The 18,710-nt window shown below is 44.3% G+C and overlaps 1 pseudogene; it reads right to left on the reverse strand.

Annotated features, from left to right (window-relative positions):
- Positions 1-13,263: 13,263 nt before the first annotated feature.
- On the reverse strand, positions 13,264-17,650 carry LOC127208539 (ATP-dependent RNA helicase DDX18-like; annotated as a pseudogene).
- Positions 17,651-18,710: the final 1,060 nt, after the last annotated feature.

The raw sequence follows: 18,710 nt of genomic DNA on the forward strand, positions 1-18,710 counted from the left end.
AATATTATGTTGAAAAAATAATTTGAGCAAAAGTAATCATTTTTAAATGGCGCACGCAATGAGCTACTAAGATAGTTCAGTGGATAAGGGTGTGCTTGCTGCCAAGCCAGATGACCTAAATTCTATCATGGTTGATGATGAGAACTGATACCACAGGGCTGAGGGAGAGAATTGACTCCAACAGGTTTGGACCCCCTCCACATGCCAGTGCCTTCACTCCAAAAAGTACCCGCAAAAGCACCTACAGGAACTCACTACAGATTTAGTAGTAAGTGACGCAAATGAGAGCAGTGGGTGTGGGGAATTATCTCCTCTTTGTCCCTGGAACTTTCTAGGCACATTCTTGTTGAATCCTTTCAAAATTCCAGACACTGAAGTATGTGTCATTTGGTTGAGGAGGGGGAGTCCAGAGGCAGGGTATCATGTGGCTCAAGCTAGCCTTCAACTCATTACCTATCCCAGGTTCGCAATGATCCCCCTGCCTCAGCTTTGCTGGAACTGAGATTTCATTCATGCAGCACCTCACTTCGTTCTGAAGATTACCTTTCAGTGTGGGGAGGGTAGAACCTGCGCCTCCTGGAGGCAAAGGCAGAACAAAGGTCCCTGGTGAGTGTTTTTCACTCTCCAAGATGCCCCTTATTTTGTCACTGTCTGCTGTCCACTGTCTGTGGACAGCAGAGCTGACAAAGCAAATTAAAGCGCAAGATGGCTGAAGCGTACACTTCCCATTCTTGCATGGCACAGCAGCAGGGGGATGGTGGCTATCTGTGCTCCTTGGTATTGCCAGGAAACTCCAGAATCATTTAACTCTGTGGGAAAACCATAGAAGGCTGAAAACTACAGAAAGCTAAAATAATTAGTCCATGCCTTGAATGTGCACCCAGAGGGCCAGGCACAAGCAGAGGGATGGAGGGGGGGAAGGGAGGAAGAGAGAAAGCAGGTAGATACAGGGAGAAGCACATAAACGTAAATGTGCTAACGGGCTGAGCTATTGGGATTTATAAATAGAAGGGCTTCCGGAATGCCTAGCATCTCAGAGCATGTGTGTGTGTGTGTGTGTGTGTGTGTGTGTGGTGTTTGTGTGTGAGTGTGTATGAGTGTGTGTGTGGTGTATGTGAGTGTGTGTGTAGTGTGTGTGGTGTGTGTGTGGTATGTGTGTACTGTGTGTGTGGTGTGTGTGTACTGTGTGTGTGAGTGTGTATGTAAGTGTGCGTAAGTGTGTGTGTCGGGGGGGGGGAGGGAGAGAGAGAGAGAGAGAGAGAGATTGAAACCACAGTGAGAAATGGTTTGGACATGATAACATTTCTCAGAAATAAAGCATTACATTCTAATGCTTCATTTTTAAAATTCTAGAAGACAAGCTAAGATTTTTCTTCCTTTTTCTCCCTAATAACATAAATTAAGATGTCCTTAGGAAGATTCAAAATCATTCCCACAGCTTCCTTTAGTTGCTGGACACCAGTAGCCAGGTGACCAATTCTCCTGGGAACCTGTTAAAAAACGCAGCCTCCCGAGTTCCCTTGCAGGCCCCGTCACTGAGAAAGGTCTGGGAGATAATGAGCTGCGGACATTTAAAAATGTGCTGTAGAGTTCGAGGCGCGGAATCTTGGGTCCACGAAGATAAACCGCGCCTGGGTTCGGGGAGAGGCTCGCGTGTTTCAGTCCTTGCAGGACAGCACTTAGAACTGGAACTGCATTCCTTCAACTCATGTAAAAGTGAGGCACGGGGGCACACTGGGGACCCCAGCTCTGGGGAAGTGCAGACTGACCAACCGACCGGCTGGGAGAGCCCAGTGAGCCCTGGCCCTCAGTGCAGAACTGTTTCCTGGATAATAACTCAGGAACACGTGGAGCCGTTGACTTCGCTTGTGACTCACTGGGGAGCTCAGCAGGCTCCGATGAACATCTCCTGTGCTGATTTACTTCTGCCAGCTTGATACAATCCTAGACGGATTTAGGGAGAGGAACTTCAGCTGACAAAATGCCACCATCAGATTGCTTGTAGGCAAGCCCATGGGAAAAATGTCCTAATTAGTAACTGATGTGGGAAAGGCCAGTGTGTGTTTTTCACTCCTAACCCGGTGGTCCTGTGCTGCATAAGAAAGCAGGCTGAAGAAGCCATGAGGAGCAAGCCAGCAAGCAGCATTCCCCTGTGGCTTGTTTGTCATTCCTGACTCCAGATTCCAGCCTTGAATCTCTCCCAGAACTCCCTTCCTGATGGACTACAACTGTAAAGAAAAACAAGTTGATTTTAGTCATAGTGTTTTATCACAATAGGAAGCAAACTGAGAGAGTCCTGGTGGGTTGGCCCCAGCGCAACCAAAGGGATCACACAGTGAAAACAGAAGCCGCGGATCTGGGAATGGGACAGCTAGGGAGGAAGGGGCACTGGCAGAGCTAGTTAGGAAGATAAGACAGGCTGGTGAGATAGAGTAACTAGAATGCATTAAATTATGTATGAAACTGCCAATGAACTAAATCTTAAAAATAAAAATTTGAAAAGCTGTGAAGGTGCAAGCAACTTCCCTCAGTGGCCCACGTGCTCCGGAAAGGAGAGAAATCACAAAGTTTATGGCCAAAACTTTATGAAAGGAACACCTGGCAAATAGAATTCAAGGGACATCTGTCAGCACTATAAAACACCCCAACAGCAGGACTTGGAGCAGGGAACACAGCCAAGTTTCCAGATGTTATCCCTAAAAATCGACCTGTCTTCATACCCCAGCTGTGCTCATCCATCGGAGAAAGGGGTGGAGTGGGATCCCACTGTCCTCCCCACCAGCACAGCCCTTGAGCCCTTAAACCCTTGAACCCTCTGCCAGGGCCTCAGCTTTCCTGATTCCTAGCACCCAGCCTTTTGAGAGAGGGTGTGCATTTTCTCTGGAAGGGGACTAGGACAGTGCTGATCTGGGTTGTTTGTTTAGGTGTGGCTTTGGGGCTCGAACCTAGGACCTAGAGCTCACTACTCAAGCTCTACCATGTTGCCATAGCCCCAGTCCTAGCACTTGGATTTTGAAGAGCTATGGGGTGAGCCTGGCATATGCTGGTCTTGTAATCTAGCTGTAAGAGCAAGAGCTCTTTTGGAGGAGCTTGAATGGTATCGGTATTAGCTCGCCCTTGAAGGTCTGGTAGAATTCTGCACTGAAGCCATCTGGCCCTGGGCTTTTTTTGGTTGGGAGACCATCGATGATTGCTTCTATTTCTGTAGGGGAAATGGGACTATTTAGCTTGTTTATCTGTTCTTCACTCAACTTTGGCAAGTGAAATTGTTCGAGAAAATCGTCCATTTCCCTTAGATTTTCAAATTTTGTGGCGTATATGCCTTCAAAGTAGGATCTTATGATTCTTTGAATTTCTTCAGTGTCTGTTGTTATGTCTCCCTAGCCAATGGTCAGAATATTCTTCACAGTTGAGTGGAGAGTGTGATACGACTTTCTCACGTGCCTCTGGTGCCTCACATTTGACCATGTCCCCTGGAGGGGGAGACCTGGTGGCACTCAGAGGAAGGACAGCAAGTAGCCAAGAAGAGACTTGATACCCTATGAGAATATATAGGGGGACGTAATCCCCCTCAGGAACAGTCATAGGGGAGGGGAATAATGGGAAAATGGGGGGGGGAGGAATGGGAGGATACAAGGGATGGGATAAACATTGAGATGTAACAAGAATAAATTAAAAAAAAAAAAAAAAGAGCAAGAGCTCTAAAGCCTGGGCCCACAGTGACTGCAAACACAGATCTTTCTCTTTGCAGGATATGGTAGCTAGACTTCTTCCCAGCAGACTCAACATTCAAAACAGAGCTATCACATAAGATGACTTTGGGGGTGGGGGAGAGTAAAGTTCTTGCAATCTGTGCTTTGTTTTCTGAGGATGCTCTGCCCTTCAATCCACTCTATCACACCAGGCTCTTCCTTCCACGCCCCTGAGTCCAAGTCCTGTGCATCCCATCCTTAATCAATGTCAAGATCCAGACTTGTCTCACAGCCCCTCTTTGGAGCAGGGGAAGAACGGTTCCACAGTTTGCCATGGAGACGGCGACTTCCCCATGTGCAACTCTGTACTGTATTACTCACATGGTTTTACAGGAAAGGATAGGATGCTGAAGAGGGAACGCAGGCAGAAATTAACGTAATCATGATTATTCTATTCTGTAATCTCTGCCGCTGATAAAACGTGGTGACGAGCTCCCTATCTATCCCAGGGCCTGGGGGTCTCTAGTTTGCAGATGTGTGTTGCCGCCCATCCATCCAAGGGACTCAGCAAGGGGTCTTAATTGCTCTTGAGAAAAGTGGGCTCCTCCTGCCTTTTTCTAAGACTTCCCCCAGAAGCAACAGGAAGCCACAAAGGGATGGAGGCAGGCCTGGAGAAACTGCCCAGTTGGTGAGGCACTTGCATCACATGCATGAGGGTCTGGGTTCAACCCCAAGAATCCATGTACAAAGATGGACAGGCTGCTGCATGCCTGCACTCCCAGTGCTGTGTGGATACATAGGGGCTTTGGGGCTCACTAGCCAAACCCAACCAGCCTTGCATGAATGGGAAACTCCAGATTCCAGTGAGAGACCCTATCAAAAAGCTCATGGTGTATGGCACTCCAAGAGTAATACCTGAGGTTGGTGTCTGACCTGCACATGCTTTGTTGTCACATACACAGGTGTGCATTTGCGAGTAGACTGTCTCTATCCTGTATGCCTCCATGCATTTAGAGTTGTGTTTGTGGTTCTACTAGAAGGGGTCAAAGGCAAAAGTTGCCTAATGCCTTATCATTGTTGGTTGTAATTGTAAACTCGACACAACTTAGAATCCTCTGTGTAGAGAGACTCAGTAAGGAATTAATTCAGTCAGATTGGTCTGGGAGAGATTTTTCAAAGTTGGCTTAACTAAGGCAGGAAGGAAGAAAGGCAGCAAGGCCCACCCTAAACATGGGTGGCGGTATTTCATGGGCTGGGCCACGCCCTGTGTAAGATTGAAGTGAAAATTAGTTGAGAACTAAGAACACATATACTCATTTGTTTTTCTCTGCTCTTGACTATAGATGTGAGGTGACTGGCTGCTTCAAGCCCCTGCCTTGACCTTCCATAGCGATGGCATGACCCTGGAAATACATGATAGGGTATAACCATTCTCCATGGAGTTTTCCTTCCTTCCTTTCTTCCTTCCTTTCTTCCTTCCTTCCTTCCTTCCTTCCTTCTTTCCTTCCTTCCTTCCTTTCTTCCTTCTTTCCTTCCTTCCTTCCTTCCTTCCTTTCTTCTTTCCTTCCTTCCTTCCTTTTTATCAAGGCAACAGAAATGAAACTCAGTCATGTACCTACAAACCAAAGTGAACTAAAATAATGACCAAATGAATAAGAAATGCTGGCAAAAGCTCACTGGACACCATAGCCCTTAAATAGCTCAAGCGCTTCAGGCTTATGTCTCAGCTTAGAGCCCAAGCTGGAAGCATACACTGGCTCAGTCAGTCACTCAGCAGACAGAAGGACTCTTCTATTTCTTTATCCTTTAAAAAAAAAAAAAAGCCAAAATTGGGTATATAATTCCTTTCTATTTTTCAATTTAAAACACAAAAGCATTAGAATTGGGTGAAGGGCTATTTAAATCCCTGAGCCTTTGCTACTCTGTGATTTCTAGTTTGACACAAAAGTTTTAAAGTGTTTTCTTCTTTCGTGCTTCTGCCTTCTATGCCCTTTCTGCAGGGAGTACAGCTCTGCCTGTAATCGCATTTAAGGGGCTGTTTTCCTCCCAGTCTTTAGATTCGGGGGCGTTCCTTGAGCGACTTTGTTTAGTCGTATTAGCAGGGTTTTACAGATCTGCTTCCCCAGTTAATATCCCCAGGTATAATTCACAGGGGCAGCAGTTTAGCGCCATTTAAAGTTTTCTCTCTCTCTTTCTTACATTGCCCATGTCCTTGATCCACATAAAAGAATATAATCCTGCTTGTTCCTTGTATTGTGCGTCCAAGAGGACAAATGTTTCGAAACAGGGCTGTTTACTAAGCACTCTGTCCGTAAACTTGTAATTCAGCCAGACCAAGATATTTAGGTGGATTCCGATTTATCCCTTGCGTTGTTTCAGCTTTGCTTCCCCCTGAACTGATGACAGGTTTAGAAGTCATATTAGCTGTCCTTTGAAGTAAATTACATCTTGTAATCACGGCGCCGTTCATTCCTGGCCGGAGCAGTTATCAGCTGAAAGAAATAAAGGGTTTGGAGACCGTGCTATCTGTTTCTTTTCAGAAAGCCAGAAGTCCTCTATCAACACAAGGGTGCAGAAGGAGAGGGCGTCTTTTGAAAGCTATAATAAGGCATGATTGTAACCGCACATGTGAGGGGCTGCTTTGGGACTGTCAGGCAGCCAGTGGTTCAGCAGGAACAGGATGCGGCAGGCGAGGGTGGCAGGAGTGGTGGAGGAGGGTTGGGTAGCACGGAGGGAAACAGAAGCCTCCATGATTCTGTCTGGCAGATGTCATGTGCGTTAGCACCACTGAACTTCCGTGTATGTGCGCGTGCGCGCGAGCGCGTGTGCGTATAGGTAAAAAACAAACAAACAAAAAAACAAAAAACAACCTTAAATATTTTCTTCGGGTGCCTGTCACTTTTTCAGAAATTATCTTTTATTAGCTGGAGCATGCCATATAAACTAAGCCAGCTAGCCAGGAAACTCTAGGATCCTCCTCTATCCCCTCTCACAACACGGGTTTCGTGTTCTTCCCAGCAGACACTGCTGCTTTAAACGGGGCTTCCGGTGAGGGACTCCAGGTTCTTTGGTTTCAAGAGCAAGCTCTTCACAGACCGAGGCGTCTCCCCAGCCACAGTCCCGTTAATTTCAAGGAAACACTTGAAAGGAAAAGAAAAATAGAGACCATATCCTATGAGCTTAGATACTGGACCATTTAAGAGCTAAGAAAACCAAGACTAGAGTTCTAGCCTCCACAGACAACCATTTGCGTGCGTGCGTGCGTGCGTGTGTGTGTGTGTGTGTGTGTGTGTGTGTGTGTGTGTGTGTACACACACAATAAAATGAAATATTTCAGTAGAAAAAGGTAACTGATGCCAGAAAAGCAATGAATAGATTGCTAACCTCTCTCCTCAAATTGTTGCACTAACCCTGCAGGAATGGGAAGATGCTTGGTGCAGTCCCGGGCTTTCCGGGGAACACACTGATACAGTGAAAAGTCTTGGGCATTTATGGGATGTGGATTCTGTTCAACAGTGTTCTTGCATCAGCAAGTTCGGTGTTACTGGACACCACTTCAGAGCACCAACTGAAGAACACCGCTCAGGTACTACTCGAGTCGCCTTATAAGTGTTGGCAGCATAGTGAGCCATGACAGCCACCTGCTAATTTCATTTGCAAAGAGCAGGGCTGAGCCATTGCATGAGGTTTAGCATACTTTTTTTTTTCAAGTTTCGGAGAGGCGGGAAGCAGCTGGAATTTGGACCAAAATAGTCTGGTATCCTCCGACGTTGCTCTTAAGCACCCTGCCACATGGTCACTAAACGGAACTACTGAGCTATGTGAGGACATAGAACATAGTCATGTCTGTTCACACAGGAAACATCTAAGTCCAAACAGGTACTGCACGCTGGGCTTAGTTACTGGACTAAGAAGTGTGGACCCCTACCACTTCTGAGATATGCTCGAGTCTCTTGGACATGTCACTCTACTTGTTTTAATGGCTCCTCCTTTATTCTGAGCTGCACGGGGATGCTGAGGTAAGGAAGGTGAGTTCTTAGCACTTTGCCTCATCGATGTAAGTAATCTGGGGCTTGAAAATATTGGGATGGCTCTTCACTAGCTCACAGTTATTGATACCAAATTTAGTCTCTAAAAGGATGCTCTTGCTACTCCCAGGTAAGTTCCAGAATCCCACCCATGAGAGAATCCCGGGGCTACAACATGAAAAGGATTCAAGTCACAGAAGTCCACTTAACTTAAGTCTATGCAAAGCCATGATATAGTGCTGCTATTGAAATCCATGTTTCCCATAATACTCAGGAATATATTTGATGTGTTCAGTGAAGGTGTTTTGGCTGAGGGAAGTTAATTTCAAGTCCATAGAAAACATGAAAAGCTCATGTCTGATTATGTGGAAGCTATCCAGGGCCTTCTCCGGAGACAACCAGTCTTTCTATGTTGAGGTACTTTCTGGTTTTGCTTCGAACAAGCTGGCCTCGAACTCCAGATCCTCCTGTCTCTGCCTCCTTCAGCCAATCCCACCGGCCTATGCCAGGTTTTACTTTTGTTTCCTTAGGTCTTTTATTTTCAATTATTTCTTTTGTCACTAAAAGTCCTTAAAACTTGTAATGATTTTTATATATACATCTCTATTTATATTCATATGTATATATACATTGATACGTATAATACTATATTGCTAATAAGTAATTATGAGTATATTCTTAAAAAACAATACCTATACTTAAAAACTATGGCTTATAATGATTTGTCTAAAGATATCTATATTTCCACATATATGCATACATTTACTTGTATGTACTTGATAGTAATATATATATAATATATTGCCAATAATATATATAATATTACCAACAAGTCCTCTTAGACTGGACTTTCATTGTGTTTCTTAGCTCAGGCTGTCACACATAATCCTGGGCCTCTTACCTTCTTACCTTCCTATTCTCTCTTTTCTAAGGATTAATTATGGGAAGATGGCAAGAATAACAGTTTTATAATTTAGACCGTAGCATTACTTGTAATAGCCAATCAATTAAAGTCTAAGTGTTTATTAGCAGGATAATGGTTAGATAAATTGGGTCGGTACATAATACAAAATAACATGCAGTCATTGGAAATACTAATTGAAAATTTGTATCCTGACAAAGACATCTTAACAGACATATAACTGAAATTTTAAAGTGTGCAATAAACAGGGAGATGCTGAACATATATGAAACACTGAATAAGTAAGTACAGGCATACAAGCTGTATATGTGACATGCACACCTGTGCACAGGTGGATGGTGATAAGGTTCTGCATGGCCTACCCCATCTGCATCTGGCTGAAAATGAACCTGATTTACAGTGATCCTAACCATAAAGACACTTGCTCTATTTATTTCTATGACCATCAGGTGGACTAGCAGCCCCAGATAAGGATGTGACCTTAGGATGCTCTGAAGGATACAAACTCCTTCTAGTCATCTGTTGTGCATGGCTAGTTCAATCGATTTTTGCCTTCAGGAATCTCACAACCTGGTACCCAGAAAGCTTTGATGTCCCCACATATCACCTTCTAAAAAATGCAGATAATGAAAAGTAGGTTCCTTGTGGTGTCCTTGACCCCTCCAGCTTCCTCTATCCTTCCTCTCACTTTTCCAGAAGACTCTATGAGCTTGGCCTATTGTTTACCTGTGGGTCTCTGTCTCTCTTTCCATCAGCTTCTGGGTGGAGCCTCTCAGAAGACAGTTGTGGTAGGCTCCTGTCTGCAATCATAGCTGAGTTTCACTAATAGTGACAGGGGTTGTCTCTCTCCCATGGGGTGGAACCAAAGTTGGGCCAGTCATTAGTTTGCTATTCTCTCAATCTCTGCTCCATCTTTATCCCTACACTTCTTACAGTCAAGACAAATTTTAGGTTGAAGGTGTTATGGGTGGGATGTTGTCACCCTTCCTCCACTGGAAGTCCCAACTGACTTCAGGCTCCTTAGTCCCCATTTGTAGGAGTCTTAGCTAGGGTCACCCCCATAGACTCCTAGGAGATTCCCCTATCCCTCAGACACCCCCTACCAATTTCTGTTCTCTCTCCCGGCTCGTCCCTCACTTCAACCCTCCCTTTCCCCACATCTGACTCCCCACCCCTATTATTCTCTCCACGCCCTCCCCCACCCAGTTCCCTCCCTCCATCTACTTCAGATGTCTATTTTATTTCCTCTTCTGAGTGAGATACAAGCATCCACCCTTGGGTCTTCCTTGGCGTCTTTGGGTCTGCCTATTGTAGCATGGTTATCCTGTACTTAAAGAAGACCTACAGAGTAAAGTAACCTGGGCCTATGGGGGCTTACAAAAACTGAAACACCAATCAAAGAGTATGCATGGACTGGACCTAGACCCCTATACATATGTAGCAGATATGCAGCATGGTCACTATGTGCACCCCCTAACAATGAGAATAGGGGCTGGGCTATCTCTGACTCTGTTGTCTGCCTTTGAATCCCTTTCCTCTAGCTGGGCTGCCTTGTCAGTCTTGCTGAGACTTGAGATGCCAGGGTAGGTTGGTAATCCTTGGGGGCCTCCCCTTCTCTACAAAAAGGGATGGGGCAGAATGGGGGGAAGGATATGGGGGTAGGACTGACAGGAAGGAGGGAGGGGGCTGGCTCAGGTTGTAAAGTGATTAAATAAATAAAGGGGGGAAAACTTTTAAAACAATGAAAGAAAAGTAGGCTCCTGCTGTAGCATGTCCCAAGTGTGCACCTGTCCCTGTGCATACAAGTGTGTACAGGTGTGTGGATGTGCAGAAACATGTATGTGTACGTGGGCATATAAAGACCAGGAAGCAAACTCTTTTTAGGGTGCTATCTATTTTGTTGACTGGGGCAGGAACTATCTCACTACCTTGGAACTGACTGGTCACTTTTTGAGGCTGGCTGGCTCAGGGGATCTTGTCTCCACATAAGCAGCACCAGGACTACAGGTGCATGCCGCAGAGTCCAGCATTTTTAATAGGTTACTGGGATCAAACTCAAGTCTTCATGCTTGGGTATGCACTCCCCCCAACCCTAGCTCACTCATGTTAAGCTGGGAGAAGCCTGAACTATAGTTTCACCATCCTTCCTGATATCTTGCCTGCTACAACTGCCTGGCTTGTTTCAAAGAAGCCTGTAATAGTGGGACACTTGCTTTCTTGGGTGGCTAATGGACAAAGGGAAAGAAAAGATGAGGATGGCATTAGGGCCATACAACCAATAGCACTGCACAGTATCTGTCTGGGTGAATAACTGTGTAGCTAATTCCCAGGCTAGACTTGTATGCTGGTATCTATGTGGACATGAAGAAATTTTCTGTAACGATTCATAAAACTTGCTAAGTTACATTTAACAGAAATTATGCAAGTAAGAAAAAGAAAATAATGCATCAATCTTAATGGCATTTTGTTGACAACAAGTAGCTAAGAGGATGGAGGAAGAAAAAAAATCACATTGAAATTTAGAAAAGTATTTTCCAAGTTATTCTCTTGAAAGCTCCTTCATTCATAAAACAGTACCGGCAACTGTTTAATTTAAAGCTGTCTGTGTATATATGCATGTGTTATGGGTATTATCTTTACACATATATCTATTTATATATCTGTCTCCATATATTCATATTTACTTATATTACTAATTGTCAACTTGAGGTAAATTTCCCACCATAGAAAGTGTGTATGTGTGTGTGTGTGTGTGTGTGTGTGTGTGTGTGTGTGTGTGTAGGTAGATGCCCTTCACTATCCAAAAAGGATTCCAACCTCAACTCCATCTACAGATAATTAAATCTATGGATACCTAATCCCAATAAGTACCATCTGTGCAGCCACCTATAGATGTTCAGTTGTTTCAAATTACTTATACTGCACGACATAATGTAAAGGTCATGTAAATAAAGCAAATGCATTGTTTTTGGTGGGTGCAGGTAACAATAAGAAAATTGTCTATGCATGCTCAGTAAAAAATGTATTTTTGTTTTTACAAATTATTTTCAGTCCATGGTTGGTCTCATCTGTAGGAGTAAAAAGCACAGCTGCAGAGGCAGGATACATGGCAAAGGGCGGCGGGGGGGGGGGGGCAACAGCGTCGCTCAGAGCTCTGCTGAGATAGCTTTGGGTAGCTAATGGCTCTGAGTGGAAGCATTCACTCTTGAAAAGAGACTCCATAATGCTCAGAACACAAACAAAACTCATAAGCCTTAGAAGCCTCTGAAACTTAGAAGATCCTTATCTTAACAGAGACTGCTGAAGAAGACACAGTCTACCTGCAGTGCTGCATCATGTCCTTCAGGGGGCAACGTAGTCACCTGAGCCACTGCTGTGCCAGGGTGGCTTCTTAGTAACAAAGCCCCCCAGGGTCCTGTAACCCTCCACCCATATCCCACCCGTATCACAACAACCTCAGTTGCTCACCAAACTAGACATGAGTAAAATGGTTTCTTCAGTCTGTGTTCTGTGCTTTACCTGGGATAAAAGGACATTTGTTCATGTATCCCAAAGAAGGGACACACAACAGATACACAAATCAAAGTACTTAGCCCAGTCAGGCATGCCGCCTGATTATCCCATCATGTGTGCACAACATAGAACAAGGCCACTGGAAACCAAGTTGTGTCCCCAGCCCAACCTCCTCATCTCAAGAGCCATCCTCACTGACAAGCACTTAACTCCTCCAGCCAGGTCAAATCTGACGCAAGAGACCGAGAAAAGGAACACAAAGGAAGCACCCTGCCTTTGGTAAACATGCATTTTTCCCAGGTGGGAGAATGAAAATGCTTACATACTTACATCATTCAAGTGATCCATCCCAGAGAGGAACCTAGTGTCAAAGTGGATTCACACTGCCCACAAAACTCAGGGAGAAGAACAGATGATGCTGGTGTGAAGACAAATCCTTGCCTCACACCCCATACAATCAGCTTATCAGCCCGGAAGTTAACACTAGGGATCTCTTAGAGGTAAAGGAGATATTTCCAACATTGGACTAGAGGGGTGATTCTCTTTTTTGGTTGTTGTTGTTTGCTTGTTTGGTTTTTGTTTGTTTTTTTTATTTTTATTTTTGTTTGTTTGTTTTGTTTTTTTGAACACAGAGGGCGAGAATCAGGAGGAGGCCTTCCTTGTGACGTCATTTGAACTCTTTGGACCTTGCTCTCATTAGCTTTATCTCAGTATTTCCCCATCCCATTAGTCAGTACAGTTTTCTTTTGTTTTATTTTTATTTTCTCATATATATCTATATTATTACACGTATATAAAATAGACTACATACGGCAAGAAGATCCACTAGACAATCAGGAATTATATTCTATTATATTCTATTCTATTATATTATATTATATCATAGTGTTTTGGCTATTTGTATTTGGCAACCTTGAAGAAAACATATTTTCTATCTTGGTGAGTCTTTCTTTTTGTTTAAAGAGTGAGATAATTTGTTTTATGAGAATGTTTAAAAATAAAATAATTTATAGTAAAGAAAAAATCCTAAAGGTGATAAAAGTTTCTTTTTCAAAGTGGGGAGGGGAGGAAGTAGGGCAAAGTCAGTCCGGGTGGAAGGCCACGCCCCTCAGTGAGAGAACTGCCTCTGGTAGGCTGGCTTCTTTCTGATGTGTTTAAAGGTCTTGGGCTTCTCCACTTTCTTTTTTTCTGGAATTCACCTCTCTTTTTAAGTTTGCCATCATGGCTGCTTATGTTCAGATCAATGAAAGGAGGGACCTTAAGGCCAAGAGACAGAGCGACCTGAGGCAAAAGTAGGCTGTTCACATTCAGTGTCTGCTTGAGAGAGTGAGAGTCATATGCTCGTATGTAGGACTTATATGCTTCCTGGTCAGACTTGTGGAGGAAGTAGTTCTTTTCACTCAGCTTTTCCATCTGAGACAGAATATCAGAAACTTCAGACCAGAAAACATCAAATTGACTCAACGGAACCTTGGGTTGCTTCAAGTGATGCAGGAAGCCCAACTCCTCAGGGCACAGGATGAGCAGGGCGTGCCCTCTTCTTTCGGGCCCCTGGACGTTCTACCCACACAGTGAATGCACTCCTTGGGCTCGTCAGGAAGGTCATACTGACCAATCCAGTCCATATCAGGGACGTCCAGCCCTCTGGCCGCCACATCAGTGAGCAGCGGCATTGCCGAATCTGCGTTGCAGAATTGGAAGAACGAGGTTGTTTGCTTATTTTGCTTTCCATGGACGACCAAGACAGACAGGTCAACGCCGTTCAGTAGCTCATGGCTGTCAGAAGATCCCTACGTTCCAGAACTGGCCTGATACTTTTATGCTCAATCTCAGTCATGTGCTTGAAGCCCGTTTCTTTTATAGCTTTCAGAGTGTTTTCATTGACGAGATGAGACTAGGAAGCAGATGAAGTGTCTTCAAAAGCACCTGTCAGTCCTGGGGGGCAGGCTGGATGGGTGGGTGCTTCATTGCCATTTGCCTTCTACACACCATCTTCTGTTTCCTCGTGAGCCAGCCTCAGTACTTTCTTTTGGTTTTGCTTTTTTAGTGTTAGGCCCAGCATCAACTGCCATTTTCCTCTTCTTCTTTTTCTTTTCTTTTTTCTTTCTTTCTTCCTTTTTTTTTTTTTTTTTTTTTTTTTTTTTTTTTTTTGTTCTGAAACAGAAGGTGACATCACTGCAGCTTCTCTGTTAAAGTAGTAAGTTTTAGGGGTGATCTTCTAATGTTTGCACTTTCCACTTCGTGCTTCTGCTGAGTCCACATGCAGAGTGCTTCAGGGCCTTTTTTTTTTAACTTCCCCAACTTTTACTGTTTCTCCAGGCACATCTCCATTTTGAGGTTGCAATAGGCCCATGTCTGATGCTTCTTGCTGCTTCAGATTCTGCTGCTGCAGCATGGTGTTCCACTTCCGCTGCCGGGGCATGGTGTACCACTTCCGCTGCCGCACCATGGCTTTCCGCTTCTCGATCTTCTTGCGCAAGAGTTTCATCTGTGTGTGACGTGTTGCCGGGATGCAATACTGATCTTCAACTCCAATGCATTTTTCTTCAGCATGTTCAAGATGTGTACATAGCACTAGTGACTAAAAAATATCTGGAGATATTTTATGGAGAGAAACCATAAAGATTCAAAGTGAAAAGTATGTGAGATGCACAATTATGACAATGGACAAATTCCATGGAGAGTTAATTTGGGTTGCCAGTTAAATTCACTTGTACTCACATTGTGTGTGTATTTATGTGTTTGGTGGGAGAGGTCAATTTGGGGCATCTTCCACAACACTTCTCCACTGTAATCTTGAGATTTGCTCTGTTGTTGAACCTGAGCTCAAGGACAAGTGAGAATGGCCATTGAGCCCCAGCTTTTTCCTGGTGAACTTCACCAACATTAAGATGACAGGTGCACACTGCCGTGCTCAGGTTTTTTGTTGTTGTTGTTTGCTTGTTTGTTTTGGGTTTTTTTGTTTATTTGTTGTCTGGAGATCTGAACTCAGGGCCTTTACAGACACGACCAGCTCATCCATCGCCACAACCTCTGTAGACAGCTTCAGAATTAGAACAATTTGGTTCTAGTTTTGGTTGGTTTTGACCTTTGAGTCTTAATCTCAATAAGCATCCCAGGTCTGCCTAGATCAGGTAGCACGTGCTGACCCAGAAATACCAACTGTCCTGACTTCTTGCCAAGTGGAATTCATGGCTTTCCACATCTATGCATAAGACATGCTACTTGGAGAACAAAGACAGGACTGTATAGCAGGCCCTCCTGTTGCCTACCCGAGTGAACTGGGATTTCCCAGATGCTGTGTGGTTCTTGCAAACCTCCTGACTCTAGACACCTGAATGAATCATCACACACATTGCTTTTAACAATGGGTTCTTTAGCAAATGATTATGCATTTCCAGGCACATAGAGCTGGTTATTATTAAAATAAAGTGAATATTTGTTTCACAGGCTCCCATATATGATTTCAGTTGTTTGAAAAAATGCATCCCACGGTTCTCACAACAGAACGGTGTGTGTCAAGCTATGTGGAAACACTTTAATTAGGAGAAGATGGGAATGCCAGGTCTGCTTTATGCTCCAGCTACGGCATCACATATACATAGGTACAAATTTCCCTAGAATCTTCCGTTTGCGAGCCGACTCTGATTCCAAATGCCTGAACATCACAGAAAACCACAAGGAAAAGCTCTAACTAGTGTCTATAGCGATGGGCAGCAAGGGCCATCCTCTCTTGCCTCTCCCTGAACTGTAGGAAGCTGCGTGATGAGGACAGCAAGTGTTTGTCATTCTGAATAATCACACTGCTTACAGCATCGTTCCAGAGAGCAGAGGAAGCCGATGTCTTTGATCTAACCAGCATTCAAGCCAGGGCCCGGCACCGCTGGTGGAGCCCCACAGAGGTGTCTCGGGGAATTAGACAGGACTCTACATCACAGAGGTGAGGGCCTCCCAAGACATGTCAAGATGAAAAATGGAAGATGAAATGTCTCTTTTGAGCTCAGCACAGAGGACCTACGGTCCTATTCAAAAGGAATGGAAAACAGCCACAATAAAAGCCAAGCTGAGAGGAGGCAGGCTGCAAAATTTTATCACTGTGACGGGAGCTCCTGGGCTCATGCATGTGGGTTATTAAAAGGCACAACAGCAGCTGACTGAGTCTCCTGCTATTCCTCATGTGTGATGATCGCGGCTGTGTGATGATCAGGGTTTCTAACACAAGGCAGATGACGACCACACCTGAGTGAAGATTAGGAAAATGCCCTGGAACATACCACAGTCTTTTGTTCCTTGTACAAGAACAGCTGAGAAACATAAGTTGAGAGAGTCTCCATCAGGAAGAAGGGGGACACCCACCAGGGGTCTTTGCTGGATACCTGCCTGGCTTGCTCTTTTGTTACCAGTATTCTAGGTATTCACTAATTTGTTTACTCTTTCATGCTTGCATGTCTGTGTGGTGTGTATGAATATGCGTGCCCAATGTTAGAGGCTAAAGGTTAACTCTGGGCTGGGTTATCATGGTCATACCTCAGGAGACATCCATATTTTTGTGGGGATGGGGGTATGTTTTCCTTTTTTTCTTTTGAGATAGGTTCTCTCATTGGGCATAGGGCTCACTGACTTGGCTAGGTCAGTAGTCCAGAAGGTCCCGGGAGTTCACTTGTCCCTAACTTCTCAGCAGGAGGATGGTGTCCACTATGTCTGGCTTCTTAAGTCAGCATTGGAGATGGGACTTGGGTTCTGCCGATTGCACGGCAAGCACTTTACCAATTTAGCGGTCTCAGTAGACACTATTAATTTGTGTTTCACTGCTGAAGACTGAACCCAGTGCCTCGTGCATGCCAGGAGCATGCTCTGCCACAGAACCAGCCCCTTGTTGTCTTATCAACATGCTTGATTCTCCTTATCTTTCTAAATAAATTAAGTTTAAAATTACCATACAAAGTAGTAGGTTTCCTTGTGGCATTTTCATACTTGGCTTTTCTTGATCCTTCTGAACCATTCCCTCCTCTCCTGGCCCTCTTTCCTGCCTATTCCCTGCCACCCTGAGCATTTCTCCTCTTACTTTCATATCACGAATAATCTCTTTTGCACACTACAAAATATTTTTCTGGTTTTCAACAGAAGTCGATGATTTGAGGTTGTGCATCTTGATCTTTAGTTAAATGTGCATCCCTCAGGCAGGTGATGACCTAGAGGCTGCTGGGAAGCTACCTGGCCTCATTCCTGTTCCTTCATGCTCCATACCATATGGTCCTGGCCGTGGTGGGAGACGGTTCCTGCCAGGCATAGGGCAGAAGGTCTGGAAGCAGCTAGGGGTGCTCTAAAGATGTCACACCTTGGAAGGAAACAGTTCAGGAAGCTGTTCTTATGTTCTTGGCTACTTGATATCCAAAAATTACGTGTGTGGTTTGACTTCCCCCATGCTGTCACCTTTGCTGAGTCCTGAAACAATGTCTCAAGATTGTTGCCCCATCTCAACTAACAGGTAGATGTGCCAAAGCAGGTTACAGTGACTGCCATATATGCAGTAGGCTCCAAAACATACCAACAGACTATGGGTTAATTACATTTTATTTAGAATAGACTGTTAAAATCGGGAGTCACTTTAAAGAAAGAGAACCTGGGGACACTGAGATGACTCAGGGGGTAAAGGTGCCTGCTACCAAGACTGACAACCCGAGTTCAATTTCTGGAACCCACACACTGGAAGGAAAGAATCAACTCCTGAAAGTGGTCCTCTGTACACATGTATACTGAGGCACCCACAAATAAATGTGGAAAGAAGGAAAGAAAGAACAAAAGAAAGAAAGAAAGAAAGAAAGAAAGAAAGAAAGAAAGAAAGAAAAAGAAAAGCAAGCCATGATCAGACACATGGCTCGACTGGTAGAGTGGTTGCATGAACAAAGTGTAGTTGTTCACTCTGTGATACCACATAAAGCAAGCATGGTGAAACACACTTATAATCCCAGAACTTTAGTGGTGGAGGCAGGAGGATGGAAGGTTCAAGATCATCTTGGCTATAGACTCAGTCCAAGGCCAGCCTGGTCTGTATGAGACCCAGTTGCAAAAGCAAAACTGCTTAAAATACAGGAATCCTGAATGCTGACGTTTTAAAGGCTGTTATTTACTTGGCTTATTTGTTTTTCGGCTTTCCATCCTCTCTACTGCACTGACCACGATACAATCACATTCCCGACCAAGTCCAGCCAGTCTGATTAGCCTCTAACATTTTCCAATCCTATTATTTGTAGATTCGCCTCCTTTTCAATGAGTAAATAAAACAGGCAGGGAATGGAAAATTTATTTTGGCATCATACCAACCTAATTAAACTGCAGTTTCATTAGACTGCAGCAGGCTGCCCAAAAATAATGTAATTGACCTATTAAAAGTTACTACTTTGGTTCAGTTTTCAGAGCTAGGAGAAATTGCACTGTGATTTAAAATGCCTAGTTACCTTGACAAAACAGCCTGAGAAAGGTGGGGGAGAAAAAAAAAAACAACCAGGAGTTACAGAGAATGGAGAAAATCCAATTAAAAAGGAGACAGGTAAC

The sequence above is a fragment of the Acomys russatus genome, chromosome 25, assembly GCF_903995435.1.
Source record: "Acomys russatus chromosome 25, mAcoRus1.1, whole genome shotgun sequence".
Lineage (NCBI taxonomy): Eukaryota > Metazoa > Chordata > Mammalia > Rodentia > Muridae > Acomys > Acomys russatus.